The sequence below is a fragment of the Canis lupus genome, chromosome 14 (assembly GCF_003254725.2).
Source record: "Canis lupus dingo isolate Sandy chromosome 14, ASM325472v2, whole genome shotgun sequence".
NCBI classification, from domain to species: domain Eukaryota; kingdom Metazoa; phylum Chordata; class Mammalia; order Carnivora; family Canidae; genus Canis; species Canis lupus.
Genome location: NC_064256.1, coordinates 53,092,696 through 53,106,609, shown reverse-complemented (window position 1 = coordinate 53,106,609; position 13,914 = coordinate 53,092,696). Strand labels below are relative to the sequence as shown.

Sequence of the window (13,914 nt, the reverse complement as noted above, 5' to 3'; positions counted from 1 at the left end):
TTGAACACTTAAAGCGGGTGAATTTTATGGTATATGTACGTGGATAAAAAGTTGTTAGCTTCAAAAAAACATTACCGATTTTGTATGGAGAAATGATTTAATGATAAATAAATCTGTAGGCCTATTGCAGAATTAGGGTATATGGAATTTAGAAATAGAAATAGAAATTCTCCTGAAATTTAGTAGAGAAGATGTTGTGTTTTACACAAGGTTAGAACAATAGAGTGGCAAGAAAATGAATATAGGTAGTATATAAAGTTCTACATGAAAGGGTATATTATAGCATAGTTTTTATACATAAAATGTGGATTAGGTTCAAAGGATACTTGAATGCCTTAGGTAATTCTGCTGTAGGAATAAAGAAAGTTTGATCCCCTCTTTATGGTATGTTAATTTAAAGACGAACAACTTTCACTCAATTACATTTTTCTTATTGTTTCAATAGGAAATATGGATGTAAACTTCATCTTTTTGCAGAGTGCAAAATGCCAACATAATAATAACAGCTAATACTTATGGATTGCTTGCTGTATGCCAGACATTGAGTGGTTTAAATTCATTTCTTCATTTAATGTATTAAATTGGTATGAATACTCACTCTTCTTACTTGGTTTAATTAAGCTTTTTTTTTTTTTTTTTTTTTCCTGGTGTCTTCTCTCGTGGGCTTTTCTTGGCTCTCTTTTTCTCTGTCCCCTCCCACCTTCAGTATAAATGATACTATTCATGTTTCAGAGTCTCATTTCTTAAAAACAACCACTTTGTTCACGTTGTCCTGCCTTTAGCCAAAAACCAATTTGACATTGGAGAAATACATCAAATCAGATTTTATGCTGAGTTTTTACTGATTTATTCAAAATGCTCAAGTGGTTTGTATATGTAAACCTGCTTTAAATCCAAGCAACGTGGGCTGAAGGGAAGGAGGTCTTTGTGAAACGGTAGATTCCACAGGAGTACAGAATCTTTTGTGAAGAAATCTGCAACAGAGGACGCAAGAAAGAAAACAGTTCACAAAAGGTGTGGGTGAAGGGTGGCAAAGAAAACATGTAACACAAAACGTGGACATTTGTGAGGGATGCCTCAGTGCATTGCATTAATAATTTGCATATTAAGAAGTCATGAGTCTTCACGTTAATGAATCCCTAACTAGTCTCTGACACAATAGACTGAACCGTCCCTGGAGGAGTCATTATGGCCTATCATGTCAATGAGCCGCATATTAATGACTCTCTTACATGCTCATCAACAGGTAGCCTAATAGGCTCCCATTGAGTTCTTTTTCATTTGCTTTTTAAATGTATCCTCTCCTCCCTTCCTTTTGTAACACTATTGTGAAGAATTGACAAAAAGGTGCATTAAGATGATTTTAGTGTGTGACGTAAGTTCACAAAAGCATTAAATTTAGAAATAATGCTTTAAGTCTTACTCCTCTGCCTAGAAAACTTTTCAAATGCAGTTAAATACAAATCCAGTTGGATAATAGGGCTCTTATTTGGATTTTAACATAAACCATCCAACCCAATTTACCATATTTCTCTTCTCTGATATATCAATTTATGCTGTGATTAGCATAAGTAGAATAGCTAGTTTGGAAATATGTTTGTGAAACTGAATTGCTTGAAAATGGAAATGAATTATAACAGATTTCAGATCATAAACACTCATTAAATCTAAAAAGCAGTAGCTGATAGTATAAAAAATTAAAAATATAGAGGAAATAGCAGCCTTATATTAATTTCATAGTTATAAAGAAATGAGCTAAAAAATGACTTTATAACTTTTAAATTGAACACTTCAAGGTAGTCACAGGAAGCGCAGAGTATTTTAACTTTTCTAACTTGCTTTGAAATGACTTGACTTTTGTTGGTCCCAATAATTATATTTAAGATATCTGGTGGTTTTTTACGAACATAAAATCTACGATCTTCTATAAAAAAAACAAACAAACAAACAAACAAAAAAAACAACACTGAAGAATTGTTCTTCCAGTATTTCTACTGAATTAAATCCGATCTCTCCTGATTTACTCCAGATGAAGGAAAGAGTATTGACACATACTTGAAATTCTTTATCAGGAGATAGGAATGGGCAGAGGCTAGGGAAACAGTTGCAGAAGTTTCTTAGAATTTTGTTCCCCCAAAAAACACAAACAACCACTTGTAAACATTGCTATCTTGAGAAACAACGGAAGGTAAAGATGCTCAGGCGAGCAGCTTCAGGTTGGTGCTCTGACCTCATATTTGTCTCCCTCAGTTTAGCAATAATTCCTTCTGAGACGTGCTATTTTTTGAATGATGTTTTCAAAGTCTGGAAGTCTCATGGTCCTTTGTATTGACCCCATCTCCTAACCCTTCCAAACATACACTGGATATATCAATTTACATTTCAAATTACTTTTTTCTTAAAACTGTTTCAAAACAATATATAACACAAATGCTTTAGAGCTTGGATGTCAAAGCTCAGTATTTAACAGACCAAATAGGTTAGGCAATCTACTTACATGTAGATTCTACAAAGAAAATCAGAGTTTCTGTGATTGCAATTATGTGGCTCACTAGTCATGACTCTGTGAGAGTGACTTTTTACACACCCACAGATAAATCAACATCATTATGAAAAAAAGAATGCCTGCAGCTTAGTATCCTTAGGAAAAAAATACACATGGCAATACTTTGATAATTTTTGGAAAATGGAGATGGTATAAAACTCTTAGCAATTACTTTGCAGGAGAACTCTGGAGAATAAGGATGCCAGACTTCTGAAGCAGCAGGACTCTCAGCTGAACAATCACTAGTTTCTTGTCATCTACATACTCCATGGGTGACAATTACTTCCTTTAAGAACTCAAGTAAAATAAGGTCTTTGGGCCAATAAGTTTAAGAACTTTTTCTGATATCTCTCAGATGTGTATTCTTTAGTTTTCATAGTACTCATCGCTTAAAAACATTCACATTTCTCTTTCAATAGAATGTAACTGGCAGGTTGTGGCAGTCATCTTTTGAGCCAGGTTCACCTATTAGTCCTCTTCACTTAAAATTCATGGATTCTGCTTATATCTCGTCCCAAAGCAACCTACAAATTTTGGTTCACACTTAGACCTCCAAGAGTCTAAATTCTTCACTAGAAGCTCACAATGTAGTACCTCTTTAGAAAATACTCATTGCCACAAAATGGCACCTGCTGCCCAGATTCAATCACAGAATTAAATCTAAATTGTCTTTTTTGTCCTGATACCTGTAAGGTGAGGTGAGCAAGAAAAAATAGCACCCAGCAGTTTGACATGGCAAGGCAGATTTGAACGGGCAATCCTTAGTAGAAAACCAAGTTATGAAATGAAGAAACTTTGGAAAAGAAACTTACCAAAGGATTCCTCAACGAAAGTATGTTTTCCAGTGATTGAAATTTCTGTATCAAGGAGGCATAATATCATTGTTTTCAAGATCAAGCACTGAGGCAATGGGCAATGCTCTAATTGAGAAACAGAAAGAGGAAAAATTTTTAGGAATGTAGTAATTCGGCTTTATGGAAAACAGGAAAATGACTCAATAAAACCATCTGGCCCCTAATGTCATGGCATGTGCTTAGTTTCTTGAATGCTTGAGCTGTTCACTAGTGTTTACTCAAGGGGTTTCTGGTGTGCCATGGTTTCTGATTACATTTTATAAGTAATAAATGAGCTTATATGATAGGTATTATCCAATATATTTGTTTATCCCAACCAGTTGTGATACAAGTAATGTTCCATTATTTGAATAGTTTTACTTGGATATAAGTAAAATAATGTAGAAATGAATGATTCTGTAATCTTTATTACAAATAATATAAGATTAGCTTACAAATTGTGCAGATAGGATTTCTATCAATTTGAATCGATAATGCTGACCATTAGAATTTACCAAGAGCTTATTTTTTTACTATATTGCAGTTTTAAGTTAGTAGCTATTTCTATGGATTCTATTAGCATTTTTATTTTAAAAATATTTTAAGAAATTTCCAAATTAAACATTTCAAAATTATATTCATAGATACTCCTATTAGTTATATAAATATATAACTCCAAAACTGGAAGGCATATTATTTAATAGCAAAGCTGAGGAGGGCAAGTTCATTCCAATTTGAGCAATAGAAAGGTTGATGGGTGGTGGCCTCCAGGCTGTGTGGAAAAGGTTCATAGAGTTGAATCTGGTCTCAGCAAGCAAATCCCTTGATCTGTTATCAGTGCTTGCCATGGGTGCTAGAGAGAGAGGCCAGCATGAGGGTATTATATTTGATATCCCTCATCTAATCCAGAGCTTTTGCTTTAAAGATCAGGAATGTGATGCCCATAGAAACCATGATCCTCACCATATTAGTTATTAGTCTCAGATTCAGCATTGAAGGGAATATAAAGCCATTTAAATGTTTTGATGTTTTTTCTTTTTAAAAAGTATTTTACTTATTTATTTCAGAAAGAGAGGATGTGACAGAGAGAGAGAGAGAGAGAGAGAATGAGTAGAGGATGAGTAGAGGGAGGGTAGAGGGAGCACAGACTACGCACTGAGCAGGGAGCCTGATGTGGGCTTGATCCCAGCACCCTGGGATCATGACCTGAGCCAAAGGGAGCTTAACGACTGAGCCACCCAGGCGGCCCTGAGGTTTTTTTCTCTGAGATTACTTCTTGTTTCTTTCAACTCCTGTTAATAATGCAGAGTTGTCTTCATTTTATTGTCCTTTCTTTATTATCAAGGAACTGAATGTTATTTGTCTCTTCAATCTAAATTCCTTCTTTTTTATAAAATATTTTATTTATTTATTCATGAGAAACACAGAGAGAGGGCAGAGACACAGGCAGAGGGAGAAGCAGACTCCACTCAGGGAGCCCGATGTGGGACTCGATCCCAGGACTTTGGGATCACGCCCTGAGTCAAAGGCAGATGCCCAACCGCTGAGCCCCTCAGGTGTCCCAATCTAAATTCCTTCTGCATCATGCCTTTAGTTTTTTTTTCCTTAGATACTTCTGTTCACAATTAGAAATTTATCTCTTTAATTTGTTCTCTTTTGATCAAATATTTTGCTTCCGTTTTTGGTTTTACTCCTGATCAAGAGAAGACTACTGTCATTGTAACACCAAAGGAATAGATATTAAGCTCTAGTAGTTAATGTATTATGAACATTACCTCTCATTAAGTACAAGCTTTTGCTTTCCTTCGTCCTCTAATTCAGAAGTGGCTAAAAAAAAAATAGAGTTCTAGAAAGTAAATTTTCAGGAAAATATCACCATGAAAATATGAAAATAAATAGTACACAATATGCAATTATTATCCGAGGAAAGCCTTTTCAGTATTTCTAGAGGTAACCATTTATCAGTGCCAATGCCAATGCTAGCACTCTTTTTAAGTGTCTTAAAAAAATCTCAAATGAGGTGATTTTTTTTTTTTTATTTAAAAGCTCTACATTCATTTATTTTCCTGTCTTTCTTTAAGGCAGGAGGATAGAGGAAACAAAATGAGACCACAAGCTTTGAACGAAGAGAATAGGCTGAACTTCTTGAAGAGTTCAACATTTATTTAGTTTTTAGCTATTTATCTCAGAGTGAAAGGTGATCTCCAAGAATTTCAAGTTTGGTTCTCTTTGAGCAATGCTGAGCACTTTGAAGCAGTGTTAAAGAGACACAAATACAAGTCATGACTCACTTTGGCAATGATCCCTTCGTATGCCAACTTTTTTATTCCTCTTGGAACAGAGTCATACTTTTGCTGCCGACAACCTAATCCTGACATTTACCCTGAGCGGTTGGGTAATGCCATCACATCAGACTCAGGTTGTGTGGAACAGGTCTCTGAGAGGTTTCACTCATATTTTAAGAGACATATCAGCTTTTAGCACAATGGTATTACAGGACCTTGGGAAAACCATATTATTACTTATACAAACACGACTACATTTTGACGGTGTTAAAATTAACTCCAAAAGCAGAAGTGCCATGTACCCAGAAACTGCAGTAGTACAGTAGTATTAACACGGCGCCTAAATCCTGACACTGAATAAATAAAAGAAAGTATGGATTAACATTCCCATACACACTGTATTTGGAGAAGACACTTTTATTTTTTTATTTTTATTTTTATTTTTTTGGAGAAGACACTTTTAAATAAAATGTTATATTCACTAGAGATCTAGTGACTTTTCTTTGGAGGATGGTCCTCTGAAAAGGGCATCGGAAAAACAACCAAGCAAGTATGCTATCATGGGCTACAAACCTGACTCTTGAAATTAGGTCGTGAATTAAATATATGAGAGAATATAACGTAAACATTAAAAACTACATGGGACTTGGGTATCATGGTAGTATAGAATGTGTTTACCACATGTCACTAGTAAGAATGATAATAACAGTTGTGATAATAATAAACTTATTAAACACTTCCACATATTGAGAACTACGCTAAATAATTGCCTTATATTGGAAGGAGGCAATATTTTAGAGAAAATTGAGGCATAGAAAGGTTGAGTATCATCTGAGGTTACATGGCTAGTAAGTGCCTTAGTAAGAGGTAAATAACAGAAAGAATGAGATTTGCATCCAGGTCTTTCTACTCTTTTTCATTCTGGATTGACCCTCTGAGAGGACATTGACCTGGTGACCAAAAACTTGAATATAGTTCCAGTTTAGCTACTAGGTAGTGTGTGTGACTTCTGCCCCATAGTTTAACTGGGCTTTGGTTTCTCTCTCTGTAAAAAAATGGCACAGGACTACCCAAGTATGAGGCCTCTTATGGATCCGAATCCTATGAACTGGAGGAATGTGGCACACAAAGTGAGAGAAACTCTCTAAAGTTACGTGAGGCTCAGAGCTAGAGTCTATAGAACTGACTCAAGTCTTGAGTGATAAACTGCTAACTCAGAAACACACATCATGGCTTTCCTGTTAATTTATTAGATAGATAAATTCAATTGAATTGAATTGAATTTCAATTCCTACCTTGTCAAGGTTTCAATTCCTACCTTGTCAAGGTTTCATCATTTTATTCTCTAAAGCACGTAGACTGGACTGTTCTTCCATGTATTTATTTTTTAAGTATATGCGATACACAGACAATTATTTTCTTTTGTGCATGGAGCTGCAGCCATTCTTACATAATTGGATGTGAGTTTCTGAAAAGTCAGAGACATTAAGGTGGCACTTCCGGATTCACTTTCCTGGATTCTTAGAGTGTCTTCCTGTAGCCCCGATATGAGCAGTTAGATCAGATGTTTTCAAACACTGGAGCATCTCTGAAGTTCTACTAAAAATGCAGATTCCTACTTTCCCCAGCAGACATGCTGATTCAGATCTGGTTTTGGGTCTCCAAAGCAGCATTTGTAATTTTCATTTAGGAGGTCATTTTTCTTTATTGGAGTTCAATTTGCCAACATATAGCATAACACCCAGTGCTCATCCCATCAAGTGCCCCCCTCAGTGCCCATCACCCAGTCACCCCCACCCCCTGCCCACCTCCCTTTCTACCACCCCTTGTTCGTTTCCCAGAGTTAGGAGTCTCTCATGTTCTGTCTCCCTTTCTGATATTTCCCACTCATTTTTTCTAGGAGGTCATTTTAAGAAGCAGTTAGGATTTAAGTTTGTGCCTCTTCAGCGGGCTGACACCAATCGATACCTTGAATTTTAATCTTTCATTCTTTAAAAATTGTACCTTAAATTTCTTGACATATTCAGAATGACTTTTTTTACTGATAAGGCATTTGTACATGATGCCTTAAGCTTAGAATTGCTGCTCCTCTCTTCCCTAACTAGTGTTGCTTCTTGTTGAGGTTTCAAGTTAGAGGCCAGATCCTCCTGGGAACTTTCCCTATCCCATCCTACATCCCACTGAGCACTTACTACACTTGGGGTTATTGCTTTATTTAGTTGTCTGCCTTCTCCACTAGTTTGTGAGCCCTTTGAGGGCAAGGGCTCTTTCTTATTCGTTGTGATGATCTAGCACAATATTTGGAAATTTGTAAGTGCTCAAATATTTGTTAAATGATGATTGATTGAGTTAATTAATATGGATTGCTATATATTTTAAGTTACTATTATATTTCATAAGGTTCATTATCAATTAGAAACCATTAATTTCCTCATATATTCAAAAACACATTATGATCTACTTGAGGCCACCACATAAAATTTCAATGTTATGTCCCATTTCTTTGAAGAGGGGGAATATTTAAATTGTAAAGATGATGCAAGCTTTTGTGCAATAATATTATGAGAGAAAAGAAAACAATAAAACCCGGGCATTTTTCATTCAATAAGCACTAATTTTCACTTCCCATTTGATCGAAAGTCCAAAGGCCTTCTAAGCCTAACACAGTTCCTTCAGGGAAACTCATTGCTCGACTTCACCCTTGCTTCTCCTCCTAAATTCTCTATTTCAGGTGATGCTACTTCCATCTTTTTAAATTCTCAAACTAGAACCTTCTGCATTAGCTCTTATTTCTCTCCACTCAAAAATGTTTTCTAACATTTCCTACTATGTAGTAGGAAAGCATGTTATGAAGTTACAGCAAACTAACAAGGAGTAGGGGGCCTGAGTTTGGGGCCAGAAGGGCCAACTAAAGCAGAAGAATAACTCTCCTCCCACTGTCTATCATTGAGGGAAGGGGCAATCTGCATACCTAGACCCAATGGACTCTGCACTGAGATGCATCACGTCTACATCGGGATTTGCAAATCTGGCCTCACAACAAAATCATCTTTGGAAATTCCCAGATCTACTATTCTCCATTCCCTTCCCACTCCCATGTGCAGATCTATTAATTTTAAACGTGCAGAGATAGGACCTGGTGCTTCTGGTATGAAAGGTGATTTGGGGAACTGTTGTTATATCGAGAACATAGAATTCATGTGATAAGGGAGGAACAAAGTAGCAGGGCACCTGAACAACTGAGATGCTTGAAGTTCCTTTATGAGCTTGATCTCTAGTTCCTTAGAAAATCATCTAGATAAAATTTCCAAATCTAGCAAAACCAGTAGGCTACTACCTTCAGACTGGCTAATAACTACTTAGAATGTTATGACATGAACAGTGTGGATGGGAAGGCATTTTATTTTTCTCCAGTGAAGATTAGAAGGAAACCCAGGAATCTAAGCATAACTTGTGGATCGATCCCCTGTCCAAGCATGTGAGATCAGGGAGGAAGGTGCTTCTCGTGAGTACCTCAGAAGCAGATCATCCAGCCCATAAAAGATCAGAAACCATGCGGCAGACTAATTCAACACCTTACTGACTTGTAGTGCAGGGGACCCAGTTAACTGTCAGATTTAGCTCTTTCTTTCTTAGGTCTTCAGAAGGAAAATAGTAGATTTCTAAATCTCATGAATGCAATCAAGGTCAGGCAGAGAAAGTCATTTGTAAAATTTATCTACAGGGAATTGGTGAATAAATTATATTGTTGCTGCATTAAAAGTTGTAACTCAGATTTGATTTGATCTCTTCTGTCTTCATTGCTTCATTATTTAGTGCCTGAAATACTGCAGTCATCTCATGGCTAGTGTGCCGGCCCTACCTGGCTCATCCTACCCAGGTTCTCCTTAGAGAAGTCCCTAAATGTACCTCCAGAGACTGGTTCTGAAGTAGCTATCTGACCATATCTCTCTTCTATTGAACTCCCTTTCTTTACCACCCTCCACAGTGGTCAAAAAGTGCATCAAGAATTCAGCCCCATTTTCCCTGGCATGCTAAGCCCTTTAAAACCTACTCAAAACCAAACCGATGGTTTCTAACAGGGAGGTTGGCTGGCAAATGGGTTAAATAGGTGATGGGGATTAAGGAGGGCACCTCTTGTGATGAGCACTGGGTATTGTATGTAAATGTTCAATCACCAAAATTGTATACCTTAAATTAGTATTACACTGTATGTTAATTAACTGGAATTTAAATAAAAACTTATTTTAAAAAAACTACTCAAACTCCAGTTCTGTTCCTTGGCATTCTTTCCTCCCAATACAATCCAAACCATCTGAACATCTCATTTCTGAATGGCTCTTTCTTTTGTGCTTTCTTACCCTCAAATCTTTTACCAACCGTTATTGCCTCTATCTGGAATGACCTTGGCATTCTTCTCTAATTGCCAAACTCCTACTTTCCTCAATAACTCAGTAGCTCAAAATGTTACTTCCTCTGTAAAAAATACCCTGATTCTCCTACAGAGTAACCTCCTTGTTTCTGTTCTCCTTTCTTTTTTCTTAAAGAATATGTATCATATTCCATAATTTATTATAATACTTATCACTTATAATGATAATAATTGCCTATTGACATGTCTATTTCCATCATTATATTTTAGCTTCCTAAAAGAAAGGCATTATTATGTGATTTAAAATGCACTGTAAATAAACTTTCTCCACAAAATACATATCTTTTTTATTTTTTAATTTCTAAGTTTATAAGATTTTAAAATGCTTAATTATTTGAAGTCATAATTGAAAACACGGCCCTGAGCTTTGGAAGGGGTGAAATTTTAAGCATTATGAGACAAAGAGAAGGGAAAAGTAGAAAGGATGCTGTGCATTTATTCAACAGCATTTTTTAGACCACTAGTATGGGTCAGGCACTGTGTTAGCCACTGGGAATACAATAAATAAGAAACTTCCTTGCTTAAAAAGGGATCAAGTAACATAAAAGGGAGAAGGGAGAGGGGAAACATTCAATAATGCTTTTTATTTCTATGATAATTGTGTATAGTTCTTGGCCTATCATCATCAACCATCAAGTGCTTTGTCTTTTTCCTCAATCTTTCTAAAGTTGTTTCAACTATACTCTTTAGATGTAATTGGTCATATATGACTGGCATTTTGAATTTCAGAGTGAGATTTTATCTAAAGACATCCTCTAATCTGAGCCAGAGAACAACTCATTTGTCTTAATAAATTATCTTACGGATTTAACTAGATATTTTAAATAATGTAATATGCATCTGCAAAACTACCATTGAAAACAACAACCAACTTCTAACCACTTCCTTTCCTCATCCCTTACCCCAACTTGCCCCACCTGATGTAACCATATCTTGAAAATCAAACTTTCTTGTTTATATAGCTTTTCAGTATATTCTCTTTTCCTTGTGTATATGTGTGTGTATGTATACACATGCAGTATATTGTATATATAAAATATATACATATATGTATATAAATACAAATCATTTTAGTAGTTTTAAAAACTTTTAATAAAAGTTCTTTTAATAAAAAGAACATCCTCTGATATAATGTTTTGGGACTATTCATTTAATATTATGTTACTAAGATTTATCCATATTGTGATATCCATATGTATGTATGTCTCTGTGGTGTATTAATTTTGAGTGCTATGTAATATTCCTTTTTGTGATATGCCATGGTTTTGTGTCTACTCTTCTGTTGATGGGCACTTGAGTTGTTTCAACTTTCTATACTTGATAGTAATTTTTATCAATTAAATAGATATTAAAATAATATCATCTTGTAATCTCAATTCACATTTTTCTGTCCTCTAACAATACTGTCTGTCCCTTTATGTGCTTACTGGTAGGCTAGATGAAACTTCTCTTCTATGAAATGTCTGCCCCTCTGATTCTACAAAAATGTTTGTGCTTTTTTATTGATTTCTAGGAGTTCTTTATATATTCTTTATTTTTTTGTGTTGATTTTGTGTAACACATGCATTTTCTCCTAGTTCGTAATTTATATTTTTCTCTTATAAATCTGTCTTTAAATGAACAAATTTTAAATTTCAATATAGTTAAACGGACAATTTTTTTCTTATTATTTAAGAAAAAATTTCCTACTTTGAAGTCTGTAAGATATTTATACACATTTTCCATTCAAGGTTTTGGGGTGCCTGGGTGTCACAGTTGGTTGAGTATATGACTCTTGGTTTTGGCTCAGATCATGATCTCAGGGTTGTGAGACACAGCCCACTGGGCTCCTTGCTTAGCCTAGAGCCTGTTTGAGGATATCTTTCCCTTACCCACTGCCCCTCCTTCCACTTGTGCACTCTCTCTCTCTCTCTCTAAAATAAATAAATAAATCTTAAAAAAAAATAATTTCATGGTTTTTGATATTTCAGATCTTAATCCATCTGGAGTTGATTTCTGAATATATGTTGTGCTAATTTCATCTTTTCTCATTGAATCAACTGTTTTCTCTATCTCCATTTATTGAACAATCCCTTATTATTTGCTATGTGACATACTACATTTGCCATATACCCAAGTTCTAGATATGTACAAATCTATTACTCAGCTCTGTCTCTGTACCAATATAACTATCTTTCATAACTAAAACTTCATAAGGTATCTTGATATCAGGCACATCAGATTTCTCCTCACAGCTACTTCTCAGAAATATTTCATCTATCTTTAGTCCTTTAGTCTTCCCTTTAAGATCATATTTTCAAATTTTGTAAAAAAAAAAAAAACTTGTGGAATTTTGATTAGAATTGGGATGAATCTGTAGATCAATTTGGGAGAGAATGCTTTCATATATCTTCTTCCTGTCTATGAACATGGTATGTATCTCAATTTTTCTACATTTTTAGTATTTCATGATACAATTTTATTCTGTTCTTATAGGAGCCTTACACATCTTCTGTTAGTTTTCTTCATAGATACTTAGTATAATATTTAAATTTCAAGTATTTCAGCTTCTCCTTCTGGTATTTATCCCTGAATCTAAGATTTTCCTCCTATATTTCTGTATTTACATGTTTTATAAGACACCAACATAATAATACACAGTTTAGTACCTAATTATTTGTCCCTCAAATTAGTTAAAAGCAAGTTTATTTCCTTTTGGTGCAATATTTTTTTTAAAAAATTGAAGTACCTTACAGAATTAGATAGAATAGAAAAATGATTGACAGTATTTTGGCTAGTCAAAAACAGAAGGCTTTAAATGGCTATGATTTTCCCTCTATAAATGAGATTTTTAACACTGTTATGGGGATAAAGAGGAAGCAGGAACAGCTAAATGATATTTAATGGTTTATATCTGTTTAAACTCCTTTATATCATGTATGTGGAAAAGAAAAAAGAAACATCAACTTGCAGTTGGATTCCTCAAAAATAAATCTTTGCATAGTTATTGGCATTAAACAATACAGATTTATAGATTAAGTCAGTATCAATTATGTAAATACTATATTTCCCCAATGATATTATGTTTAGGTAGAAACATTATTTTCTTTCATGAACCCACTGATTAATACCAAATATTTATGGTAAAATTAAAATTAAGCATATAAATATATACAAAACTGAATTACCTTCTTTTATAATCCAGAGGAAAGAATTTGCAGTTTTCTCATGACTTGTTGAAAAAGATTGGCTCTCCTGGGATTCGGATCAACATTATCCATGCAACAAAGAGTAGACTCTATTACACAACTGTATCAGCTATCGCCAACTCTCTAGATGCATTTTAATGAGGAAAAGTAGTCATTGAGAAAAGTCACTATAAGAAAATTCAGCTGAGACAATACAAGAAAATGTGGACACTGGGCCAATCATTTCTGATAGATTGATTTATGACATAACTATACACAAAGTGAACTTTTTCACTAACATTTTTCTTGCTGAGTGTCATGGACAAATTTAGTCTAATGATTCCACAAATAAACCTACAAATAGTACATTTGAAAGAAAAATATGCTTAACTTTCTTAATCACTATGCAGAAAATTATCATAAAGGAATTATAACCCAAATCATTTTAAAGAAAGAAAATATATGCTTTCATATGAGCAATCTGAAGTCTTGGTTGTAAAATTAGCCTGTGGCAATACACACATAAAGTCTTTGAACTGAGTATAAATTTAGCTGCCTTTCAGTTTTTAGTAAGTTTGTTTTTTTCTCCTTTCCTGAAGAGAGAGAGTTAATGTTATATTCATCCAACTGAAAGAATTCTGAGTAAAATGGA

At 34.7% G+C, this 13,914-nt stretch overlaps 1 protein-coding gene and 1 long non-coding RNA gene across 5 annotated transcripts in view; one reads left to right on the top strand and one right to left on the bottom strand.

The window, feature by feature from the left end:
* Window positions 1–13,914, top strand: part of PPP1R3A (protein phosphatase 1 regulatory subunit 3A) — a 47,069-nt gene that overhangs the window by 18,044 nt on the left and 15,111 nt on the right. The window lies entirely within an intron of this gene.
* Window positions 629–13,910, bottom strand: LOC112670775 (uncharacterized). The gene is made up of 3 exons (XR_004804585.2): window positions 13,263–13,910; window positions 3,358–3,465; window positions 629–974 (listed from the first exon to the last, which is right to left on the bottom strand). It is a non-coding gene; the product is annotated as an uncharacterized LOC112670775 (long non-coding RNA).